Genomic DNA, 21770 nt, shown 5'->3' with positions numbered 1-21770 from the left:
AATTTTGGTGTTTGAATTTTATTTTTTTTTTACATTAAAAATGTTGACCATGTGGGATCAGGAATATGACAATTTATTATTTTTAGATGTGTGCCATTGTTAGACCCCAGGGATGTGTGCCATTGTTAGACCCAATGGATGTGTGCCATTGTTAGACCCCATGGATGTGCGCCATTGTTAGAACTCATGGATGTGCGCCATTGTTAGACCCCATGGATGTGCGCCATTGTTAGACCCCATGGATGTGCGCCATTGTTAGACCCCATGGATGTGCGCCATTGTTAGACCCCATGGATGTGCGCCATTGTTAGACCCCATGGATGTGCGCCATTGTTAGACCCCATGGATGTGCGCCATTGTTAGACCCCATGGATGTGCGCCATTGTTAGACCCCATGGATGTGTGCCATTGTTAAACCCCAGGGATGTGTGCCATTGTTAGACCCCAGGGATGTGTGCCATTGTTAGACCCCAGGGATGTGTGCCAGTGTTAGACCCCAGGGATGTGCGCCATTGTTAGACCCCATGGATGTGCGCCATTGTTAGACCCCATGGATGTGCGCCATTGTTAGACCCCATGGATGTGTGCCATTGTTAGACCCCATGGATGTGCGCCATTGTTAGACCCCATGGATGTGCGCCATTGTTAGACCCCAGGGATGTGTGCCATTGTTAGACCCCATGGATGTGCGCCATTGTTAGACCCCATGGATGTGCGCCATTGTTAGACCCCAGGGATGTGTGCCATTGTTATACCCCAGGGATGTGCGCCATTGTTAGACCCAAGGACTGTGCGCCATATCTCCAATATCGTTCATTACTGGCTGGTGTAGGCTGCAGATAGCATCCGGCACCTGCCAAATATGGAAAGGACTCTGCTCCTGAGCATGCGCCTTTCTCCCTCACCCAACCCACGCTGCAAAGGTACGGCATGGGTTAGAAAACTGCCTGCCCAACACCCTATTAGGAGGCAGTGTTGCACCCCTCGTGAACCTGTCAGCATCAATAAGTAACATCAGCACAGGATGTGTCGCATTAGTGGCAAGTCCTGGGCTGGGTCTTTCTACCTCTGACAGCAGGTGGCGCCATCTGTTTTGAGAGGACTTTCCAAACAGCTCCTCAGTACTCAACTATAAAGGGGTACTCCGGTGGGGGGGGAAAAAAAAATTCTAAATCAACTGGTGGCAGAAAGTTAAAAAGATTTGTAAATGACTTCTATTAAAAATCTTTACCCTTTCAGTACTTTTTAGCAGCTGTATGCAACAGAGGAAATTATTTGCTTTTTTTTCTTTCTTTTTTGTCTTGTCCACAGTGCTCTCTGCTAACACCTGATGCCCATATCAGGAACTGTCCAGAGAAGGAGAAAATCCCCATTGCAAGCCTATGCTGCTCTGGACAGTTCCTGACACGGACAGAGGTGTCAGCAGAGAGCCCTGTGGACAAGACAAAAAAGAAATTCAAAAAGAAAAGAATTTCCTATGTAGCATACAGCTGCTAAAAAGTACTGGAAGAGTAATGACTTTTTAGTAGAAGTCCTTTACAAATCTGTTTAACTTTCTGGCACCAGTTGTTGAAAAAAAATGTTTTCCACTGGAGTACCCCTTTAAAAATGCATTTGAGTAATAGGCCAATACTGTAATAGGCCAATACATATGCCCTATTACAGTATGTCCCAACCAGGGCACCTCCAGCTGTTGCAAAACTACAACTGTCCGAGCATGCTGGGATACATTTTTAAGCCAAAGCGCTCATATTCAGCATTACTCCAGAGTTGTCCCTCTGCAACTAATGCATTATTAAAGATGTAGCAGAGCTGAGGTCGTTCCTGGCCAGCATGGTTAAAAGGGTACTCCGGTGGAAATGTATTATTTTTTTTAAATCAACTGGTGCCAGAAATTTTTACAGATTTGTAAATTACTTCTATTAAAAAATCTTTACCATTCCAGTACTTTTTAGCAGCTGTATACTACAGAGGAAGTTCTTTTCTTTTCAAATTTCTTTTTTGTCTTGTCCACAGTGCTCTCTGCTGACACCTGATGTCCGTATCAGGATCTGTCCAGAGCAGGAGTGTTACGCCTAGCGCTCCGGGTCCCCGCTCCTCCCCGGAGCGCGTACGGCGTCTCTCTCTCCGCAGCGCCCCGGTCGGTCCCGCTGACCGGGAGCGCTGCCCTGTCATGGCCGTTGGGGATGCGATTCGCACAGCGGGACGCGCCCGCTCGCGAATCGCATCCCAGGTCACTTACCCGTTCCCGTCTCCTGCTGTCATGTGCTGGCGCGCGCGGCTCCGCTCTCTAGGGCGCGCGCGCGCCAGCTCCCTGAGATTTAAAGGGCCAGTGCACCAATGATTGGTGCCTGGCCCAATTAGCTTATTGTGTTCACCTGTGCACTTCCCTATATCTAGTCACTTCCCTTGCACTCCCTGGCCGGATCTTGTTGCCTTAGTGCCTAGTGAAAGCGTTCCCTAGTCTGTTCCTAGTCCGTGTTCCTGACCTCCTGCCGTTGCCCCTGACTACGATCCTTGCCGCCTGCCCCCGACCTTCTGCTACGTCCGACCTTGCTTCTGCCTACTCCATTGTACCGCGCCTATCTTCAGCATCTTCAGCAGCCAGAGAGGTAAGCCGTTGCTAGTGGATACGACCTGGTCACTACCGCCGCAGCAAGACCATCCCGCTTTGCGGCGGGCTCTGGTGAAAACCTGTAGTGGCTTAGAACCGGTCCACTAGCGCGGTCCTCGCCATCCCTCTCTGGCACAGGGGATCCACTACCTGCCAGCCGGCATCGTGACAAGGAGAAAATCCCCATAGCAAACCTATGCTGCTCTGGACAGATCCTGATACGGGCATTAGGTGTCAGCAGAGAGCACTGTGGACAAGACAAAAAAGAAATTTGAAAAGAAAAGAACTTCCTCTGTAGTATACAGCTGCTAAAAAGTACTGGAATGGTAAAGATTTTTTAATAGAAGTCATTTACAAATCTGTTCAAATTTCTGGCACCAGTTGATTTAAAAAAAAAAAGTTTTCCACGGAGTACCCCTTTAACTTTATCACGGTAATCTCTCAACGTTATACCTCAGATTTTACATAGGGCTCAAAGCAAACATGCCGCATTATCTCAAGTCACGCAGACCCCAGGAATTAAGTGACAAATTGACTACATCCCTATGTCCCCCCCCCCCCTTATCCTCCTTGTACCCATTCCCCCCCTACACCCCCCGCTGCAGATTAGTCTTTGTCTCACTGTTACGTGACGTCTGCCATCGGATACACATCTTCATATCACACCAGCCCCTGCATTTGCAGCTTTAGGAAATTGCGAAATTCATTTATCTGCTTAAAGAGGCAGAGAGGCCGCCATCTGTCGAGTCTTGAGAGCGTCATAGTGAAAGTTTATACGGCACCAGCCGCTGCAGAATCCTCGGATTTATTTATTTATTTTTTCGGGAAAAAAAAATAAGCTGCATCCAAATGACGAGAAGCGGAAGAGACACGGGACAAACAAAAGCGACGACAGAAGCGAAAATACAGGAGTGATTGACGGGAGAGGGATTTGGTAATTAATGCAGGATTTGCGCAGTTATCCGGGAGCCGCTGATGCCCTCTGAGCGGCCACTTCCAGGAAAAAAAAAATTAAGAAGAGAAAATTAAGAGGCTCAGAGACAAAAGACTAAAGGGGTCGTGTTTACTAGAGAGGCGCAGGTCAAGGGACGACCAGCAGGGGGATCAGGGAGCAGCCTCCAGCACTCCAGCTGTCAGGGCATGATGGGAGTTGTAGTTCTGTAACAGCTGGGGAAACCATTGGTTGAGGAACGCTGCCATAGGGGATGATATGTATCAATGGACATAGTTTAGAACAGGTTTGTTTCTGGCAGATAGGTTAGTATGTGTTAGTATGTATATATATATATATATATATATATATATATATATATATGTGTCAATGAAAATGGAGCAACATTGCAAATAATCCTTATAACAAAATAATATTCTATGGTTTTGTCTACATAAAATTTGTAGAAGGTGTGTGCACTTATTATAGAATATATATATATATATATATATATATATATATATATATATATATATGTTTGTATGTTCCAGCGTTACTTTCAAACGGCTGGAGATAATCTGATGAACTATGGTAAATGTTACTTATATGTAAAAATATAACAAAAAATATAGCAGAGTTAAAGGGGTACTCCGGTGGAAAACATTTTTTTTTAATCAACTGGTGGCAGAAAGTTATACAGATTTGTAACTCACTTCTATTTAAAAATCTTAACCCTTCCAGTACATATCAGCTGCTGTATACTACAGAATAAGTTCTTTCCTTTTTAAACTTCCTTTCTGTCTACATAGAAACATAGAATGTGTCGGCAGATAAGAACCATTTGGCCCATCTAGTCTACCCAATAATCTGAATCCTATCAATAGTCCCTGGCCCTATCTTATATGAAGGATAGCCTTATGCCTATCCCTATCTTATATGAAGGATAGCCTTATACCTATCCCTATCTTATATGAAGGATAACCTTATGTCTATCCCTATCTTATATGAAGGATAGCCTTATACCTATCCCTATCTTATATGAAGGATAGCCTTATACCTATCCCTATCTTATATGAAGAATAGCCTTATGCCTATCCCTATCTTATATGAAGGATAGCCTTATGCTTATCCCATGCATGTTTAAACTCCTTCACTGTATTTGCAGCGACCACTTCTGCAGGAAGGCTATTCCATGCATCCACTACTCTCTCAGTAAAATAATACTTCCTGTTATTACTGCAGAAACCTTTGCCCCTCTAATTGAAAACTATGTCCTCTTGTGGTAGTTTTTTCTTCTTTTAAATCTCCTCTCCCCCTTTACCGTGTTGATTCCCTTTATGTATATAAAAGTCTCTATCATGTCCCCTCTGTCTCTTCTTTCTTCTATACATGTTAAGGTCCTTTAACCTTTCCTGGTAAGTTTTATCCTGCAATCCATGTACTAGTTTCGTATCTTCTCTGAACTCTCTAGAGAATCTATATCCTTCTGGAGATACGGCCTCCAGTACTGCGCACAATACTCCAAGTGAGGTCTCATCAGTGTTCTGTACAGTGGCAAGAGCACTTTTCTACTGCTTATACCTCTCCCTATACATCCATGAGCACTTCTCTCTTTCTACTGCTTATACCTCTCCCTATACATCCATGAGCACTTCTCTCTTTCTACTGCTTATACCTCTCCCTATACATCCATGAGCACTTCTCTCTATCTACTGCTTATACCTCTCCCTATACATCCATGAGCACTTCTCTCTTTCTACTGCTTATACCTTTCCCTATACATCCATGAGCACTTCTCTCTTTCTACTGCTTATACCTCTCCCTATACATCCAAGCATTCTGCTCGCCTTTCCTGCTGCTCTATTACATTGTCTTCCTACCTTTAAGTCTTCTGAAATAATTACTCCTAAATCCCTTTCCCCAGATATTGAGGTCAGGACTGTGTCAAATATTCTATATTCTGCCTGAGGGTTTTTACGCCCCAGGTGCATTATTTTGCACTTATCCACATTAAATGTCAGTTTCCAGAGTTCTGACCATTCTTCTAGTTTTCCTAAATTCTTTTCCATTTGGCAGATCCCTCCAGTAACATCAACCCTGTTACATAGCTTTGTTTCATCAGCAAAAAGACCAAGACCTTACCATTGAGACCTTCTGTAATATCACTAATGAAGATATTAAACAATATTGGTCCCAGTACAGATCCCTGAGGTATCCCACTGGTGAATATTGCTCTGAATATTCTCCATTGACTACAACCCTCTGTTATCTTCCCCTCAGCCACTGCCTAATCCAGTCAACAATATGGGAGTCCAAGCTCAATGACTGCAGTTTATTGATAAGTCTTCTATGTGGGACAGTGTCAAAAGCCTTACTAAAATCTAGATGCGATGTCTACTGCCCCTCCGCCATCTATTATTTTAGTAACCCAGTCAAAAAAATCTGTAAGATTTGTTTGACATGATCTCCCTGAAGTAAACACGTTTTTTTTCATCTTGCAAACCATGGGATTTTAGATGTTCCACAATCCTATCCTTTAGTATGGTTTCCATTAATTTCACCACTATTGATGTCAGACTTACTGGCCTATAGTTGCTTGAGTCCTCCTTACTACCGTTCTTGTAAATGGGCACAACATTTGTTAATTTCCAATCTTCTGGGACGGCTCCTGTTACCATTGCTTGGTTAAATAAATCTGTTAACGGTTTTGCTAGCTCACCACTAAACTCTTTTAATAATTTTGGGTGTATCCCATCAGGTCCCTGTGATTTATTTGTCTTCACTTTAGACAGCAAACGTAGAACCTCTTCCTCCATGAAGACACATGCATCAAATGATTTATTAGTCTTCCTCCCTAATGGAGGTCCTTTTCCTTCTTTTTCATCTGTAAAAACTGAACAGAAGTTTTCATTAAGACAGACGGCTAGCCCCTTATCTTCTACACACCTTCCTTCCTTTGTTTTTAATTTAGTTATAAATTGTTTTAATTTCCTTTTTTCATTTATATATCTGAAGAATGTCTTATCCCCTTTTTTCAAAGACTGAGATAGTTTTTCTTCTGCCTGCGCTTTAGAAGATCTTATAACTTGCTTGGCCTCTTTCTGCCTAGTCTTTTAGATTTCCCTATCTTCATTGCTCTGGGTTGTACCACAGTGGTCTCTTCCTTTTTCTGCTTTTACTGATAAGTCCAATGCAATTTTCTGTTGCCTTCAATAATGCGTCTCTTAAGTAGTCCCATTTCTCCTGGACCCCGTGTAATCCGTTCCAGTCTGATAGGGACTCATTTATGACTAATCTCATTTTTGAAAAGTCTGTTTTTCTAAAATCTAAAACTTTTGTTTTTGTGTCGTGTGACTCCTTCACTGTTCTTATATTAAACCACACTGACTAATGATCACTAGATCCCAAGCTTTCACCTACAATAACATCATATACCAAATCCCCATTTGTGAATACCAAATCCAAAATGGCCTCCCTCCCGGTTGCCTCCTCAACCACTTGTTGTAGATATAATCCCAGTAGGGAATTTAGAATATATGTACTCCTGGCAGAATTTGCTATTTTGGTTTTCCAGTTTATATCCGGAAGTTTGAAGTCTCCCATAATGATAACTTCTCCTTTCATTGTAATTTTAGCTATTTCTTCAACTAGTAGATCATCTAATTCTTTAACTTGGCCAGGGGGTCTATATATCACACCTACAGGAGTTACTGCATGATTACCAAACTGCAAAGTACCCCAAACTGACTATGTTGGCCTCACTAACTTGTATTAGGTTAGATTTTATGCCATCTTTCACATATAGGGCCACTCCTCCTCCTTTCTTGCCTTTTTTGTCTCTTCTATATAAATAGTACCCTGGTATGGATATGTCCCAGTCATTACTTTGATTATACCATGTCTCAGTAACAGCCACTAAATCTACATTCTCTGATGCCATTATTCCCAAGTTCATTGATTTTATCACCTAAGCTGCAGGCATTTGTAGACAGGACTCTGAGCTTGTCATTTCTTAAACTCTGTGCTACTGACATGTTCTGGCATTGTTTCGGGGGGAAATTGGACTCATGGATTTTCACTCTTTTACACCCCCCCCCCCCCCCCCCCCCCTTCCTAGTTTAAATACTCCTTAGCAAATTCTTGGAATTGTTCACTGAGCACATTCGTTCCCTTTGAGAGAAAGATGCAAACCATCTTTTTTATACAGTTCCTTTCTGTTCCAAGTAGAGATATCATGAGACACAAAGCCAAATGCTTGCTCTTGACACCATTTACTAAGCCATAAGTTGAACTCCTTACCACAACTGCTCTCTGCTGACACCTCTGTTGATTTTAGGAACTGTCCAGAGTATGAGCAAATCCCCATAGCCAACCTATCCTGCTCTGGACAGTTCCTGTCATGAACAGAGGTGTCAGCAGAGAGCACTTGTGGTTAGACAGAATGGAAGTTCAAAAAGAAGAGAATGAGATATGAGGATGGGAAATGAGGATGAGAAATGAGGACAAGATATGAGGTCGGGATATGAGGATGAGATATGACGATGAGATATGAGGACGAGATATGAGGTCGGGATATGAGGTCGGGATATGAGGTCGGGATATGAGGATGAGATATGAGGATGAGATATGAGGACGAGATATGAGGACGAGATATGAGGACGAGATATGAGGTCGGGATATGAGGTCGGGATATGAGGTCGGGATATGAGGTCGGGATATGAGGACGAGATATGAGATATGAGGATGAGATATGAGGATGAGATATGAGGATGAGATATGAGGATGAGATATGAGGATGAGATATGAGGATGAGATATGAGGATGGGAAATGAGGATGAGATATGAGGATGGGAAATGAGGGTGAGATATGAGGATGGGAAATGAGGATGAGATATGAGGATGGGATATGAGGATGGGATATGAGGATGAGATATGAGGATGGGAAATGAGGATGAGATATAAGGACAGGATAGGAGGTCAGGATAGGAGGTGTTGGGAGGAGTGGTTATGTGACGATCCGCTGACAGCCATGAGCAGCTACAGAGTTTCCTTGTCCACCATCCAGACATAGGTTGCACCTTCATTACACACCATTGTTTCTCCATAACTCACCCATGTCTATGTCAGGACCATTTCCAGGCTCTTAGCAGAAGAAAATCTGGTGTTGCGTCACCCTCTATGTGTCCTAACAGTAAGACAGAATCATTTTTGTTTGTGGTGTCATGAACAAAAAATCTGTGGACTTCTTTGGACTGGAACCATATAGGGGGAGATTTATCAAAACCTGTGCAGAGGAAAAGTAGCCCAGTTGCGCATAGCAACCAATCAGATCGCTTCTTTCAATTTTAAACAAGGCCTCTGAAAAATAAAAGAACGATCTGATTGGTTCCTATGGGCAACTAGTTTACTTTCCTCCACACAAGTCTTGATAAATGTACCCCCCCCCCCCCCCACACACACACACACACACACACACACACACACACCCACAGACTTTACTGACAAGTCCAGGTTCTGTTTGGGATCCAATGACTGTTGGTTTCAAGTATGGAGGCCTTGTGGTGAACGCTTCCATCTTGCCTTTGTTATGGAGCGACACCCTGCCCCCTGCTGGTGTGATGATCTGGGGAGCCATCACATATGACAGCCAGTCACCCCAAGTAGCAATACCAGGGACACTAAGGCCGGATTCACAAGGCAGAATTTCTGCACTGAATTCTGCGCTGACTTCTGCATGAATTTATAGTAAATACATTTCAATGGGATTCCTGCAGCAGAAATTCTGATGTGTGAATGGGACCGCAGAATCCCAATGAAGTGTATTGGCTATAAATTCATGCAGAATTCAGTGCAGAAATTCAGCTGAGTGAATGACCTTGCGGAATCCCATTGAAGGGATATTCCGGGCAAAAACATTTTATCCCCTATGCAAAGGATAGGGGATAAGATGTCTGATTGCGGAGGAGGGGGCGTGGCGTGGCGTCACGTCCCCTTATCCCCTAAACCTTAAGGGTTTGCTGGAACTTGTAGTAGAGGTGGACAATTTAGTGCAGGCCATGTTGACTAGACAGATGACTTTGACTTGACTGACTTGTGACTGACAATACTGTGACTGTAGTTACTTGTAGACTTGTAGCTTGTGGCTGCAGACTGGACGTGAGGCTCCTATGACCCAAGACACAATCTTAGGCTCGACTGCACTTCAGCAAAGACTCAGGAACTAAGAGAGAGAATTGACTCCTCCCAGGGCTTTTATTGGGGAGACTCTGGTGGGATCCCATTGGTCACCCTTAAGTCACAGGGTCACTGATACCTCCTGAGTAACAATCACATGACAACTCACATGACAAGTGATGATCACATGTTAACCTTTCTTGAAGATACAACATTCTTATATACAGAACATAGGGGACAATATACAATTATAGTAGAACAGATGCAGGTGGCAGGGGACACTGCAGGGAGGCTGCCTGACAAGGCAACAAGGGTATGGGGTAACAACTACCGTACTGGGCCACCACACATGTAACCAAGGGGGATTGTGGGTAGGTGTGTGCTCTGTCACCTAGCAACAGCAGGGTCACAGTTCATAGAGGAAACCAGGAAGTGATCAGGTCCATAAGGGGGGAGAAGATAAGTACAGAGATGTAAGTTACTTTACTTAAAAACAGCGCATTTGTTCTCCTTTACATATACCGTATATACTCGAGTGAAAACACCCCCCCTCGGCTTATACTCGAGTGAACTCTCCGCCCTCAGTGGTCTTCAACCTGTGTACCTCCAGAGGTTTCAAAACTACAACTCCCAGCAAGCCCGGGCAGCCATCGGCTGTCCGGGCTTGCTGGGAGTTGTAGTTTTGAAACCTCTGGAGGTCCGCAGGTTGAAGACCACTGCGGCCTTCGACATCATCCAGCCCTCTCTTACCCCCTTTATTTTTGTACTCACCTCCGCTTGCGGGACATTAGGGTGCGCTGGTCCGGTGCTGCAGGACTGTCCGGTGGGGAGGTCGTCCGGTGGGATAGTGGTTCCGGGCTGCCATTTTCACCGGGGGGCCTCTTCTCCGCGCTTCGGGCCCGGCCCCGGAATAGTCACGTTGCCTTGACGACGACGCAGAGAGACGTTCATTACCAACATCCCTCTGCATCATCGTCAAGGCAACTCCTCTATTCCGGGCTCGAAGCGCGGAGAAGAGGCCCCCCGGTGAAGATGGCAGCCCGGAATCCACTATCCCACCGGACGACCTCCCCACCGGACAGTCCTGCAGCACCGGACCAGCGCACCCTAACATCCCGCCGAGCGGAGGTGAGTACAGAACTAAAGGGGGTGAGAGGGGGCTGGATGATGTCGAAGGCCGCAGTGGTCTTCAACCTGCGGACCTCCAGAGGTTTCAAAACTACAACTCCCAGCAAGCCCGGACAGCCGATGGCTGCCCGGGCTTGCTGAGAGTTGTAGTTTTGAAACATCTGGAGGTCCGCAGGTTGAAGATCACTGTATCAGACATTGACAAGCGGTGATGATGAAGGGGGGGGGGCTGATGACATGTGGTGATGATGACAAGGGGATGATGAAGGGGAGGTGTGGGATGATGACAAGGGGATGATGAAGGGGGGGTGGGATTATGACAAGGGGATGATGAAGGGGAGGTGTGGGATGATGGCAAGGGGATGATGAAGGGGGGGTGGGATTATGACAAGGGGATGATGAAGGGGGGGTGTGGGATGATGACAAGGGGATGATGAAGGGGGGATGGGATTATGACAGGGGGATGATGAAGGGGGGGTGTGGGATGATGACAAGAAGATGATGACAAGGGGATGATGAAGGGGGGTGGGGATGATGACAAGGGGATGATGAAGGGAGGGGTGGGATGATGACAGGCGGTGATGATGAAGGGGGGATGATGACAGGCGGTGATGATGAAGGGGGGGATGATGACAGGCGGTGATGATGAAGGGGGGGGATGATGACAGGGTGATGATGATGAGGGTGTTAATGACGGGGGTCTGAATGATGACAGGGGGGATGATGTATTTCCCACCCTAGGCTTATACTCGAGTCATTAACTTTTTTTTTTTTTTTTTTTTTTTTTTTTTTTTTTTTTTTTTTTCCTTGGGATTTTGGGGGGAAATTAGGGGCCTCGGCTTATATTCGGGTCGGCTTATACTCGAGTATATACGGTATGTATATGGTACACATCTGATTTTACGAACTTTGCTTCATGGGACAACCCCTTTAATCCCTTCAAGCAAATGAACGTACGTGTACATCCATTTTTTTTGTGACTTGCCGCAAATGGACAGACATGTCAGTCCATTCACCATCCTGGTGCCACGGCTGCGCTCCGTGTCATTGGTAGAGGGAGCTGGCTGCCACTTATTGCCGGGCACCGGCTGCAACTGTCAGGAGCAGAGCTGCAAAAACTATCACATTATTTACCCCCATGATGAATACTGTAATAAAAATTATTTAAAAAAATGTGCTAAATTTAGTGCTTTATGTCAATGCCGCCTCTATAAAAGTAAAATAAAAAAAGTGATAAAAATGTTACACGTACCCCAAAATGGTACCATTAAAAACATCAACTCATCCTGGAAGAAGTTTGCCCTCACACAACATTGTTGGTGTAAAAATAAAAAACTTACAGCTCTCAGAAAATGGCTATGTAAAAAATGATTTCTTTTTATCAAAAATAGTTTTTGCAGTGTAAAATAATAAACCATAAAATAAAGTACATAAAAGTGTTATGACCATAATTGTGTCAACCTCCGTAATAAAATTAGTAACCTCCGTAGTAAAATAAAAAAGCAAACAAGAAGAAACAAAAAGTGATCAAAATGTCACACAAACCCCCAAAATTGTACCATTGAAAACGCCAACATATCCCACATAAAACAAACCCTCACACAGCTCCATTGGTGAAAAAATTAAAAAAAATTATAAGAAAGTTACAGCTCTTCGGAATATGGTGATACTGGTGAAAAATTTTAACAAAAAATCATTTTTGAGATGTAAATGTGATAAACCATAAAAAATTTTATAAAAAATAAGGTATCGACATAATCGTACCTAACTGTAGAATAAAGACAACAAAAAGTAACTAAAAACAATGGCAAAACATATTGAGCTGCATTTCTATGTGGGGGGTCAGACCACTGGGACCCTCGCGATCTCCAGAACAGGACCCCGCACTCCATTCATTTCTTTGGCAGCGCCAGAGATGCTCTTCGCTAATCCAATAGAAATGAATGGAGTGCTGTCTACCACACATGCTACTCACTGAGAGCCGGGGTCCTGTTCCAAAGATCGCAGGGGGTCCCAGCAGTTGGATTCCCAGCAATTAGTTACTTGGCTGGACAACCCCTTTAAAGGAAATATGCAGGCATAACAACTTACCCCTTTTCCACAGGATAGGGGATAAGTGTCTGATCGCAGGGGGTCCGACCACTGGGACCTCCCACGATCTCCTGCAGGGGGCCCTGGCTCTGCTGCAACTCTCCCATGCAGGAGGCATGCTGGCAACAGCATGGCGCCGCAGCGACACACCTCCTCCATGTAGTTCTATGGGAAAGGCGGGGAGGCAGCATTCGTGCCTCCCCGCCTCTTCCATAGAGCTGTATGGGGAGGGGGTGTACCCTCGACCTCACTGAGGTCAACGCCACATGCATTAGCTTCTCTCACACAGCGGCAATGTGGGGGCCCGTTTGGGAGATTGAGGGGGTCACAGCGGTCCCTCCGCGATCAAACACTTAGGGGATAAGTTGTTATTGCTACAGTTGCCCTTTAAGTACAATATGTCATGAAAAAAACAATCTTCAAAATCACGTGGATAAGTAAAGTGTTCCCCAAGTTTTCCCAACATTAAGTGGGACAGGTTAGATTTGAATATAAATTCAGCAACAGGTTTCATAATGTACCACTTTTTTTTTGTACTGGACTCCTATATCACTGGTGTCTTCTTAAATGGCAGAGGGGTCTTTAGAACTTCTCAGGAACCAAAGCCTGAGCACAAATGTTCCCTCTGCACCCCATATAGTTACATCCGTGTTTATCTTGTGCTAAAACATAGCACAAGGTATTATACTCCAGTTCTGTACTCACTATTCTGCTGGTGAGGTCACTGTGTACATACATTACATTACTTATCCTCTACTGATCCTGAGTTATATCCTGCATTATACTCCAGAGCTGTACTCACTATTCTGCTGGTGAGGTCACTGTGTACATACATTACATTACTTATCCTGTACTGATCCTGAGTTATATCCTGTATTATACCCCAGAGCTGTACTCACTATTCTGCTGGTGAGATCACTGTGTACATACATTACATTACTTATCCTGTACTGATCCTGAGTTATATCCTGTATTATACTCCAGAGCTGTACTCACTATTCTGCTGGTGAGGTCACTGTGTACATACATTACATTACTTATCCTGTACTGATCCTGAGTTATATCCTGTAGATCTTTTATTAAAAATATAAAACATTACAAAAAGAATAAACATCACCATAACAATAATACAAACAACATACACCTGTATAATATATACAAAAATGAGTCCATATTAGTCCAAAAATGTCCAACCAAGTATCTTCTGGTCCAGCCTCATTCTCACCAAACACACCGCTATAATAACAACAACTACTAAACACTCTACAATAATAATAATACTTACAGTAATAACAATAACAATAATAACTAAAAACTGGTCCGGTTGCATTTCCCCACCCAAAATAATAAATATGTGTCAAACCACCAACAAACACCGCAAACAGAAAAACCGAATATACAATGTTTTTTTATATTTTTTATATATAATTTTTTTTTTTTTTTTTTGGCCCTGAGCTGGTCCCGCATCCCATGCCCCCAGTACATGATAACAGACGTCCATGAACCAGTCCAGGATTTTTTTTTTTTTAAACAAAAAGTCCCACACAGAATCCCCCCTCCCCCCATCTACCCACCACCCAACCTAGCACTAAACCCCAACACAACACAACCCCTAGAAAAAAAAAATACAATATATATACATATATACACATATACATAAGTGTACAAACAAAACAAATATTTTCAATCACAGAAACCCCTAAAGCTCAAGTTCAGTGCCTGCAAGCCCTATATCACCATATATCTACAGCACAAAACAAAAAGACTAATGTGCCAGCATCAGCCCACCACCAGGGGGAGACAACAGGCTAAGGCACTTTAAAGGCAGAGCCCCTCCACAGACGAGAGGCCCTGCCAGCACCCAGCCTCTCGTACTCCAGAGAACGCACCTTCACCAGGTCACCAAGAATGTTCCTAACCACCTCACCCACAGGGAGGATTTTACGCTGCGTCGACACTAAACACCGTGCGTTCCACGTGTAATACCTGACCACTGAGCTGACTAGGAATAAAGTGCACCGGTCCCAGCCTCCAAGGTTTCTGAATGCCCCATAGGCCCATTCCGCATAGGAGAGACTGGCCAGCCGAGGCCAACCAATGGAAGCACCCACCCTGTTGTAAACCTCTGTGTTAAAGGGACAATGAAGCAGAAAATGCTCCATGCTTTCCAGCATGCCTCCACACTCTTCGCGGGGACATCCCCGGTCATCAGAGCTCCTGCACTTCAGATTGTCCCTCACACACAGTTTCCCATGGAAGCAGCGCCAAGTCAAGTCCCAAAACTTCAAGGGGATCCTGATAGAATTCAAAAGCTCTAAACCCACCTCCAGATCCCGACTTGGGCAGTCCTTGAGTGCCAATGGCCTCTGGAAATGAGAAGACAGGACCCTCTTGTCAAGGAATTTCCTCGACAGAGTCCTAATCTCCCACATCCCCAGACCCCACCGACGAATAACCTTCAGAACCGGGGTAGCATAAGCCGGGAGATGCCTGTGTGGTGTGCGAAGATCCTTCACTTGCCCTCCTGTCTCCCATTCCTGGAAGAAAGGCCGAAACCATCCCCTACAGGAGGATACCCACGGAGGAGCCCTCTCTGACCAGAGGTTTGCTATATTGGTCTTAAGAAAGGTATTCACTAGGAACACCACAGGGTTGACCATACACAACCCCCCTAGTCTCCTCGTATGGTAAGTAACCTCCCTCTTCACTAGGTTCAGTCTATTCCCCCATAACATTTGGAAGAACACACTGTAGACCCGGGTCCAAAGAGGTTCTGGCAACATGCATACACTGCCCAGATATATCAGCAAAGGGAGCAGGAAAGTTTTCATCAGGTTAACCCTTTCCCGGAGGGTCAAAGACCAACCCTTCCACTGATCTACCTTCTGAGCGGCGATCTTAAGCCTGCTGTCCCAGTTTTGTTTGGGGTAATCCCCTTGACCAAATTCGATGCCGAGGACTTTTGCGGATTCCTGGGGCTCTGGAAGGGCATCCGGGAGATCAAAATCAGGATCTCCCCCTCCCAGCCAGAGACTCTCACACTTATCCTGATTGATCTTGGACCCGGATGCCTCCGAGTAGCGGTCCACCTCTGACATCACCCATCTGCCCTCCTCTTGTGAGGAGACAAACACGGTGACATCATCAGCGTATGCTACCGCCCTCAGAGCCGAATCCGGCACCGCCAGGTCCATTCTCACCCCCGCCAACGGTCCACAATCAATCCCTCTAAGGAAAGGATCGATTGCAAACACGTACAGCAAAGGGCTCAAAGGACAACCCTGACGGACACCAGACCCAACCTCAAAAGAGCGGCCAATCCAACCATTCACAAGCGGGAAACTCTCTGCCCCTACATACAAGGTCTTAAGCCAATCAACAAACCCCCCTGGCAGGCCATATCTCAGAAGGACAGACCAGAGGTACTCATGGTTAACCCGATCAAATGCTTTTGCCTGATCCAAGGAAAGCAAGTACCCCTTCCAGTGGCCAGCCCTACCCTGCTCCACAGCCTCTCGGACACTGAGCACAGCACTGAATGTACTGCGGCCCGGAACAGAGCAATGCTGAGCCCCCGAAAGGAGCCGGGGTGCAAACTCCACCAGCCGGTTAAACAGCACTTTTGCCAGAATCTTTCTGTCCGCATTGAGAAGTGCTATGGGACGCCAATTCTCAATGTGGGACGGGTCTTTACCCTTTGACAGGATGATCAGCGCTGACCTCCTCATTGACTTTGGCAGAGTGCCCGAGGATAGACACTCATTAAAAACCGCGGTCAAGAGGGGAACCAAAGTGTCCTTAAAGGTCTTATAGAACTCAGATGTTAAGCCATCCGGACCGGGTGACTTCTTGAGGGCAAGCCCATCAATAGCCATCCTGACTTCCTCTTCCCGGATCATCTCTGTCAAAACGTCAAGAGAGGGGTCTACTCCTGGTTCAGGGACGGTTTCAGCCAAGAAAGCTGACACCTTATCTCGATCTAGATCCTTCCTTCCCAAGAGGTGCGAGTAGAAGGATCTGATGACCTCCAGGATCCCTGATCTGGACCTTTTCAAGGATCCCGTACTATCAATCAGTCCTGAGACTACTTTACTATTCACTGACATCTTGCAGTTTCTGTAAGGGTCGGGCGAGCGGTACTTCCCGTAATCCCTCTCAAAAACCAAAGATGCGTGCCTATCGTACTGGCACTTCATCAGCAAGGACTTCACTCTGGAGATATCATCACGACTACCTCCAGTCGAGACAAGGTTCTCAAGTTTCTTCCTCAGGCCCTGGTACAAGCGGTACCTGTTTAGGCTTCTGAGGCCCGAGAGCTGGCGGAAGAATCTCGCAACCCTTTTTTTGAAGATCTCCCACCACTCTGACTTAATGCTACAAAGGCCCAGCAATGGTACCTGGCTCTCAAGAAAATCCTCAAAGGACTGTCTTATCTCCGCTTCTTCCAAGAGAGACGAATTCAGCTTCCAATAGCCTCTGCCCATCCGGGGGGTCTCTGTAACATTCAGAGAAAACAAAATTAAACAGTGATCGGAGAACTCCACCTCAACAACAGACACTGCTGAAGAGATGGCTTCCTCCTTTAAATAAAACCTGTCTATCCTAGACCTACAACTACCCCTATGATAGGTGAATCCCGCGTGGCCTGGGGTGTGCCGGATGTGGACATCCACCAGGCGAGCCTCACTCGCTATGCTATTAAGGGCGACGCTATCATAAGTCAGCTTGTCTCTGGCACCTCCCCTGTCTTGGGGCCTCGTGACAGCATTAAAGTCCCCTCCAAAGACCACCTGCCGACTTGTAAAAAGATAGGGCTTGATCCTCATAAAGAGGCACTTCCGGTCCCACTTAGACTGTGGGCCGTAGATGTTAATAAGGCGAAGTTCTTGTCCCCTCATGAGGACATCTAAGATCAGGCACCTCCCCATTTCTAACTCGATAACCCGTCGGCATTCTACCGCTGCGGTAAAAAGGACCGCCACTCCGCTATACGGCTCGGCCCCAAGAGACCAGTAGGAGGGCCCATTCCTCCACTCTCTTTTAGCCTTGTAGATAGATGACATGTCTGTTAGCCTGGTCTCCTGCAAAAATAAAATATCAGCATTAATATGGGCAAAAAAAAAAAAAAAAATCATAGGCAGCAAATCGAGCCGTATCTGACTTAATGCTGGCGACATTAATGGACGCCAGCGTCAACGGAGAGGGTGCCGCCATCAAGGGTGATTGAGTTAGACAGCTTTCTTTTTCCCACTCCCCTTCTCACCCTCCACATCAGAAGAACTCTTCACCCTCTTTAGAGAAATGGAAGTGTCCATCTCACCAGACGTCGTTTTACTTTCCTCGTCTCCGGATTCTAGGCCAGTCCCTTCCCCCGAGGACATAACCTCCCCAGGGGAAGAGGACTCGGCGCCCCCTGGAAGCCCCTCTGCCACCTCCCCCTCATCCTCCCCTTCCGAAGAAGCGGAGGAGATGTCCCTGAGGGGTCGGAATCGATTGGAAAGGCCAACCAGAGGGGAGTCAGTTTTGCCTTCCTTTGGCACCTGGACCAGGGTTGGAGAAGATCTCAAATCTCCCTTTTTTTTTTTACTTGTACCCCGCTTTCGTGTCTCCTTCTGCCATCCCACATCATCCTCCTCCACGCTATCTGAGGAGATGGCACCTTCCTCATTCTGGATCCTCCTGACCTCCTCATTCAGCTCGCCATCCCTCAGGGTCTCAGCAGCAAGGTTGGCCTCTGGGGCAGAATGAGAGGTCGTCCCAGTAACCCGGGCTTTCCCCATCACCCTATCCCTTTGGCGTTTATCAAGACGTCTTAGTTGGGCTGGTGTCTTTCTCTTGCTGTTCCTCACTGACCCCTCAGTTCCTCCACCCCTGCTAGTCCCCTCCCCCAGCAGATTCCGGCTCGTGATCTTCACCCGCCGGGGACAAGACTGCATTAGCGAAAGAACGAGGGCAACGACTGAATGGGTGACCTAAGTCACCACACAGGTGACACCTAATCTCTGCACAAGATGCGGCAAGATGGCCTACACCCCCACACAAGGCACATTTCTGCACCGTACAGTTTGCACTGAAGTGTGTGGGGTCACCACATCTGTGACAGAGCTTCGGCTGACCCCGGTAGAAAATCTGGATACGATCCCTGCCGAGAAAGGCAGAGGATGGAATATGGGTAACTGTATTTCCTGAACGTTTAAGTTTTACCAAAAACGTCCAGGCTCCTGACCAGATGCCAAACTCGTCCCTGTTCTTCTGCGGGACCCCCATTACCTCACCATACCGTCCTAACCAGGTGATGATGTCAACACAAGAGAGTGATTCGTTACGGGTCAAAACGGTCACTCTCTTGATTTCGTTTTGACGAGACAATGCCTGTACGGCAAAGTCTCGCCAGCCGGGCTCATTCTTTACCAATTCATAATTCGACCAGAAAAGCTCAAGCCCCTCTGGCCGAACAAAACTGATATCGAATTCAGGAGCACCGTAGGGATGTATCAAGGCAAAGATATCAACTGCCTTGAAGCCCATCTTTAGCAAGAGCTCAACCACTTTGGTCCTTGAAGGACACATATCTTCGCCCTGCCACCGAAGACGGACCACATTCCTACGGTTACTACCTGCCCCGGCTGTTGGGAGGGACCACACAGTATCGCCCCTTCTTTCCTCTCGGAAGGCAGAGAGACCGTGTCTCTCTATCCAGAAGGACAGATCAACTGCTCTACCCTCTACATTAATCGACCTTTCCCCCTTTTTCAGAGCTTCCAGGAGACGTCGCTGCAATAAACCGTCCCTAGAGTCAGGAGACGAGGAAAGTATTCTACTTCCCCCAGCAGTGACATTGGCATAACTCCTATGATCTGTCACCACTGGGGGGGCAACCGGACCAGACCCTACACCTACACCACTTCTAATGACAACATCCCCACCACCCTCAATAACAACATTAGCACTTCCCCCAACAACATTGTTTCCAATAACATCATCTGTAGTCCCATCACCACCCCTAATTTCAGCAACAGCAAAATCACCTTCTCCAATAACATTAACCTCCATCCGCTCCCCAGTCATACACCCCGTACCCCCATTTACCTTCTCATTCACACTGGCTGGACCAGAAACAGATAATCCGGCAAACGATGACGATGATGACATTTTTTCCCGTTTTGCCTCAGCATCACGGGGCACTAGGGCTGGGACAACCTCCGCTGGCCCTTTAAGGGACCAGGCAGCATGCTTGCCCGGTCTAGAGGAGGCCCCAGCCCTGTTCTTATTAGTGCCCTCCGCCTCATCAGCATCATCTCCAGTCTTTTCATGGCGCCGCTGATCAATGGGATCAGCGGCACCAATACAAAACAAACGTTTTTCTTCACTTTTGGGAGTGTCTGTTATGCCCTTTACTACCTCCGGCACTGAGTCACCCCCCTCTCCCACAGGGGAGCGAACTACAGCACCGGAGTCTGCCTCTCTGCCCACCGCTGGGCCGCCCTCACTGTACGGCCTTTCGGCCGATGCCTTCTCTGCTCCATCCCTGCTACTGCAAACAGGCATGGAGCTCTGCGCCCTTTTAGTATCTGTACTCTCCCCGCACCTTTGCACCGAGTCCACCACAGAACACGGGCTGGGCTGGGTAACGGGGCTTGCACAATGAGCTGACCCTGCGGCCGACTCAGGATTTACAGGGAGGGGGGTGTAGATGTAACTCACCACTTCTTGCTGCTTTGGCTTGGTCTTCTTTTTCTTCTTACCCCCAGGTGCCTCATTTGGGAGCTCATCTCCAAACACCAGGTTCTGAGGACACACTGGGGATTCCAGCATGCGGATCTGGGCCATTAGCGCCCCTCCCTGGTAGCTGCTGTCACTGTCCTCCCCTGAGTCGGCAGGTGATACTGCTGGTTGCTGTGCAGGGGGCCCACTGTACGGGGCCTGCAGCTGTTGCCGCAGGCCACCAGGTGGATCTGGCTGTTGTTCTTCCTCCACATCATCCACCTGGCTCTCAGGTTGCAGCCCCATCAACCTTTTATTTTTATCTTCTTTCACCCTGAAGCGTTCCTCATTTTCCAGTTTCTCTTTAAATGGACCACTCTTCTCCAATAATTCGGCTCTCCTCTCCTCCAAAACTTGTATTTCAGACATGAGTCCCTTTATCTGCCCCTGGATCTCTGTCTTTTTCCTTTTTGGAGTAATCTTGGCCTTGGCACGGGTACAGCGCAGTTCCTCTCGGAGCCTCCTGATGGCCTTACAGGCGTCTTCATACTCACGGAGGTGACTTTTTACCCGGGAGGTATAGGTGGAAATAGACTCCCGGGTCCTCAGCACTCCCCAGCCTTCCTCACTGAGGTCGGCTTCACCTCCGTGAGCACTCTGCCTTCTTCCGGACGAACCCAGCTTTCCGCTGGCTGCACCCAGCTTTTCCGAGGAGGATCCAGCCTTGCAGCTTCTCACCTCTGTGGGGGGAGTTGGAGCAGCATTGCTGCGACTCCTAGTAGAACGCCTCACCCCCAAATCCTCCGATGTACAGGCCGCTTGCTGGCTTCTACTGCTCCCCTGCGGCCTAGTCCGAGGAGCAGAAGCCTGGGCCTCGCCTCCCTCACTCATGCCTGGAAACCCACTCCCTCCCTGGGGAGGAGGAAGCAGGCCCCAGGTGGAACAGATGGAAATCCCTGGAGCTCAGGAGACACAGCAGACACACACAGCACAGCTGAAGCACGACCACACCCGCAACTAATTGGTCAGCACTCCAGAGCTGTACTCACTATTCTGCTGGTGAGGTCACTGTGTACATACATTACATTACTTATCCTGTACTGATCCTGAGTTATATCCTGTATTATA

At 46.8% G+C, this 21770-nt stretch overlaps 1 protein-coding gene across 5 annotated transcripts in view; it reads left to right on the top strand.

The window, feature by feature from the left end:
• The window catches only part of GNB3 (G protein subunit beta 3), a 61680-nt gene that overhangs the window by 11926 nt on the left and 27984 nt on the right, over window positions 1-21770 (top strand). The window contains exon 1 of one of the 5 annotated variants that reach the window (XM_056529222.1): window positions 10107-10192. The exons of the other annotated variants lie outside the window; for them this stretch is intronic. The gene's annotated coding sequence lies outside the window, so the exon portion shown is untranslated. Of the gene's footprint in view, window positions 1-10106; window positions 10193-21770 lie in introns of those variants that run through there. 5 annotated transcript variants of the gene reach the window in all.

Source organism: Hyla sarda, chromosome 7, assembly GCF_029499605.1.
Source record: "Hyla sarda isolate aHylSar1 chromosome 7, aHylSar1.hap1, whole genome shotgun sequence".
Taxonomy (NCBI): Eukaryota; Metazoa; Chordata; class Amphibia; order Anura; family Hylidae; genus Hyla; species Hyla sarda.
Note: the sequence above shows the minus strand (reverse complement) of the source record. Positions and strands in the feature narration are given on the sequence as shown.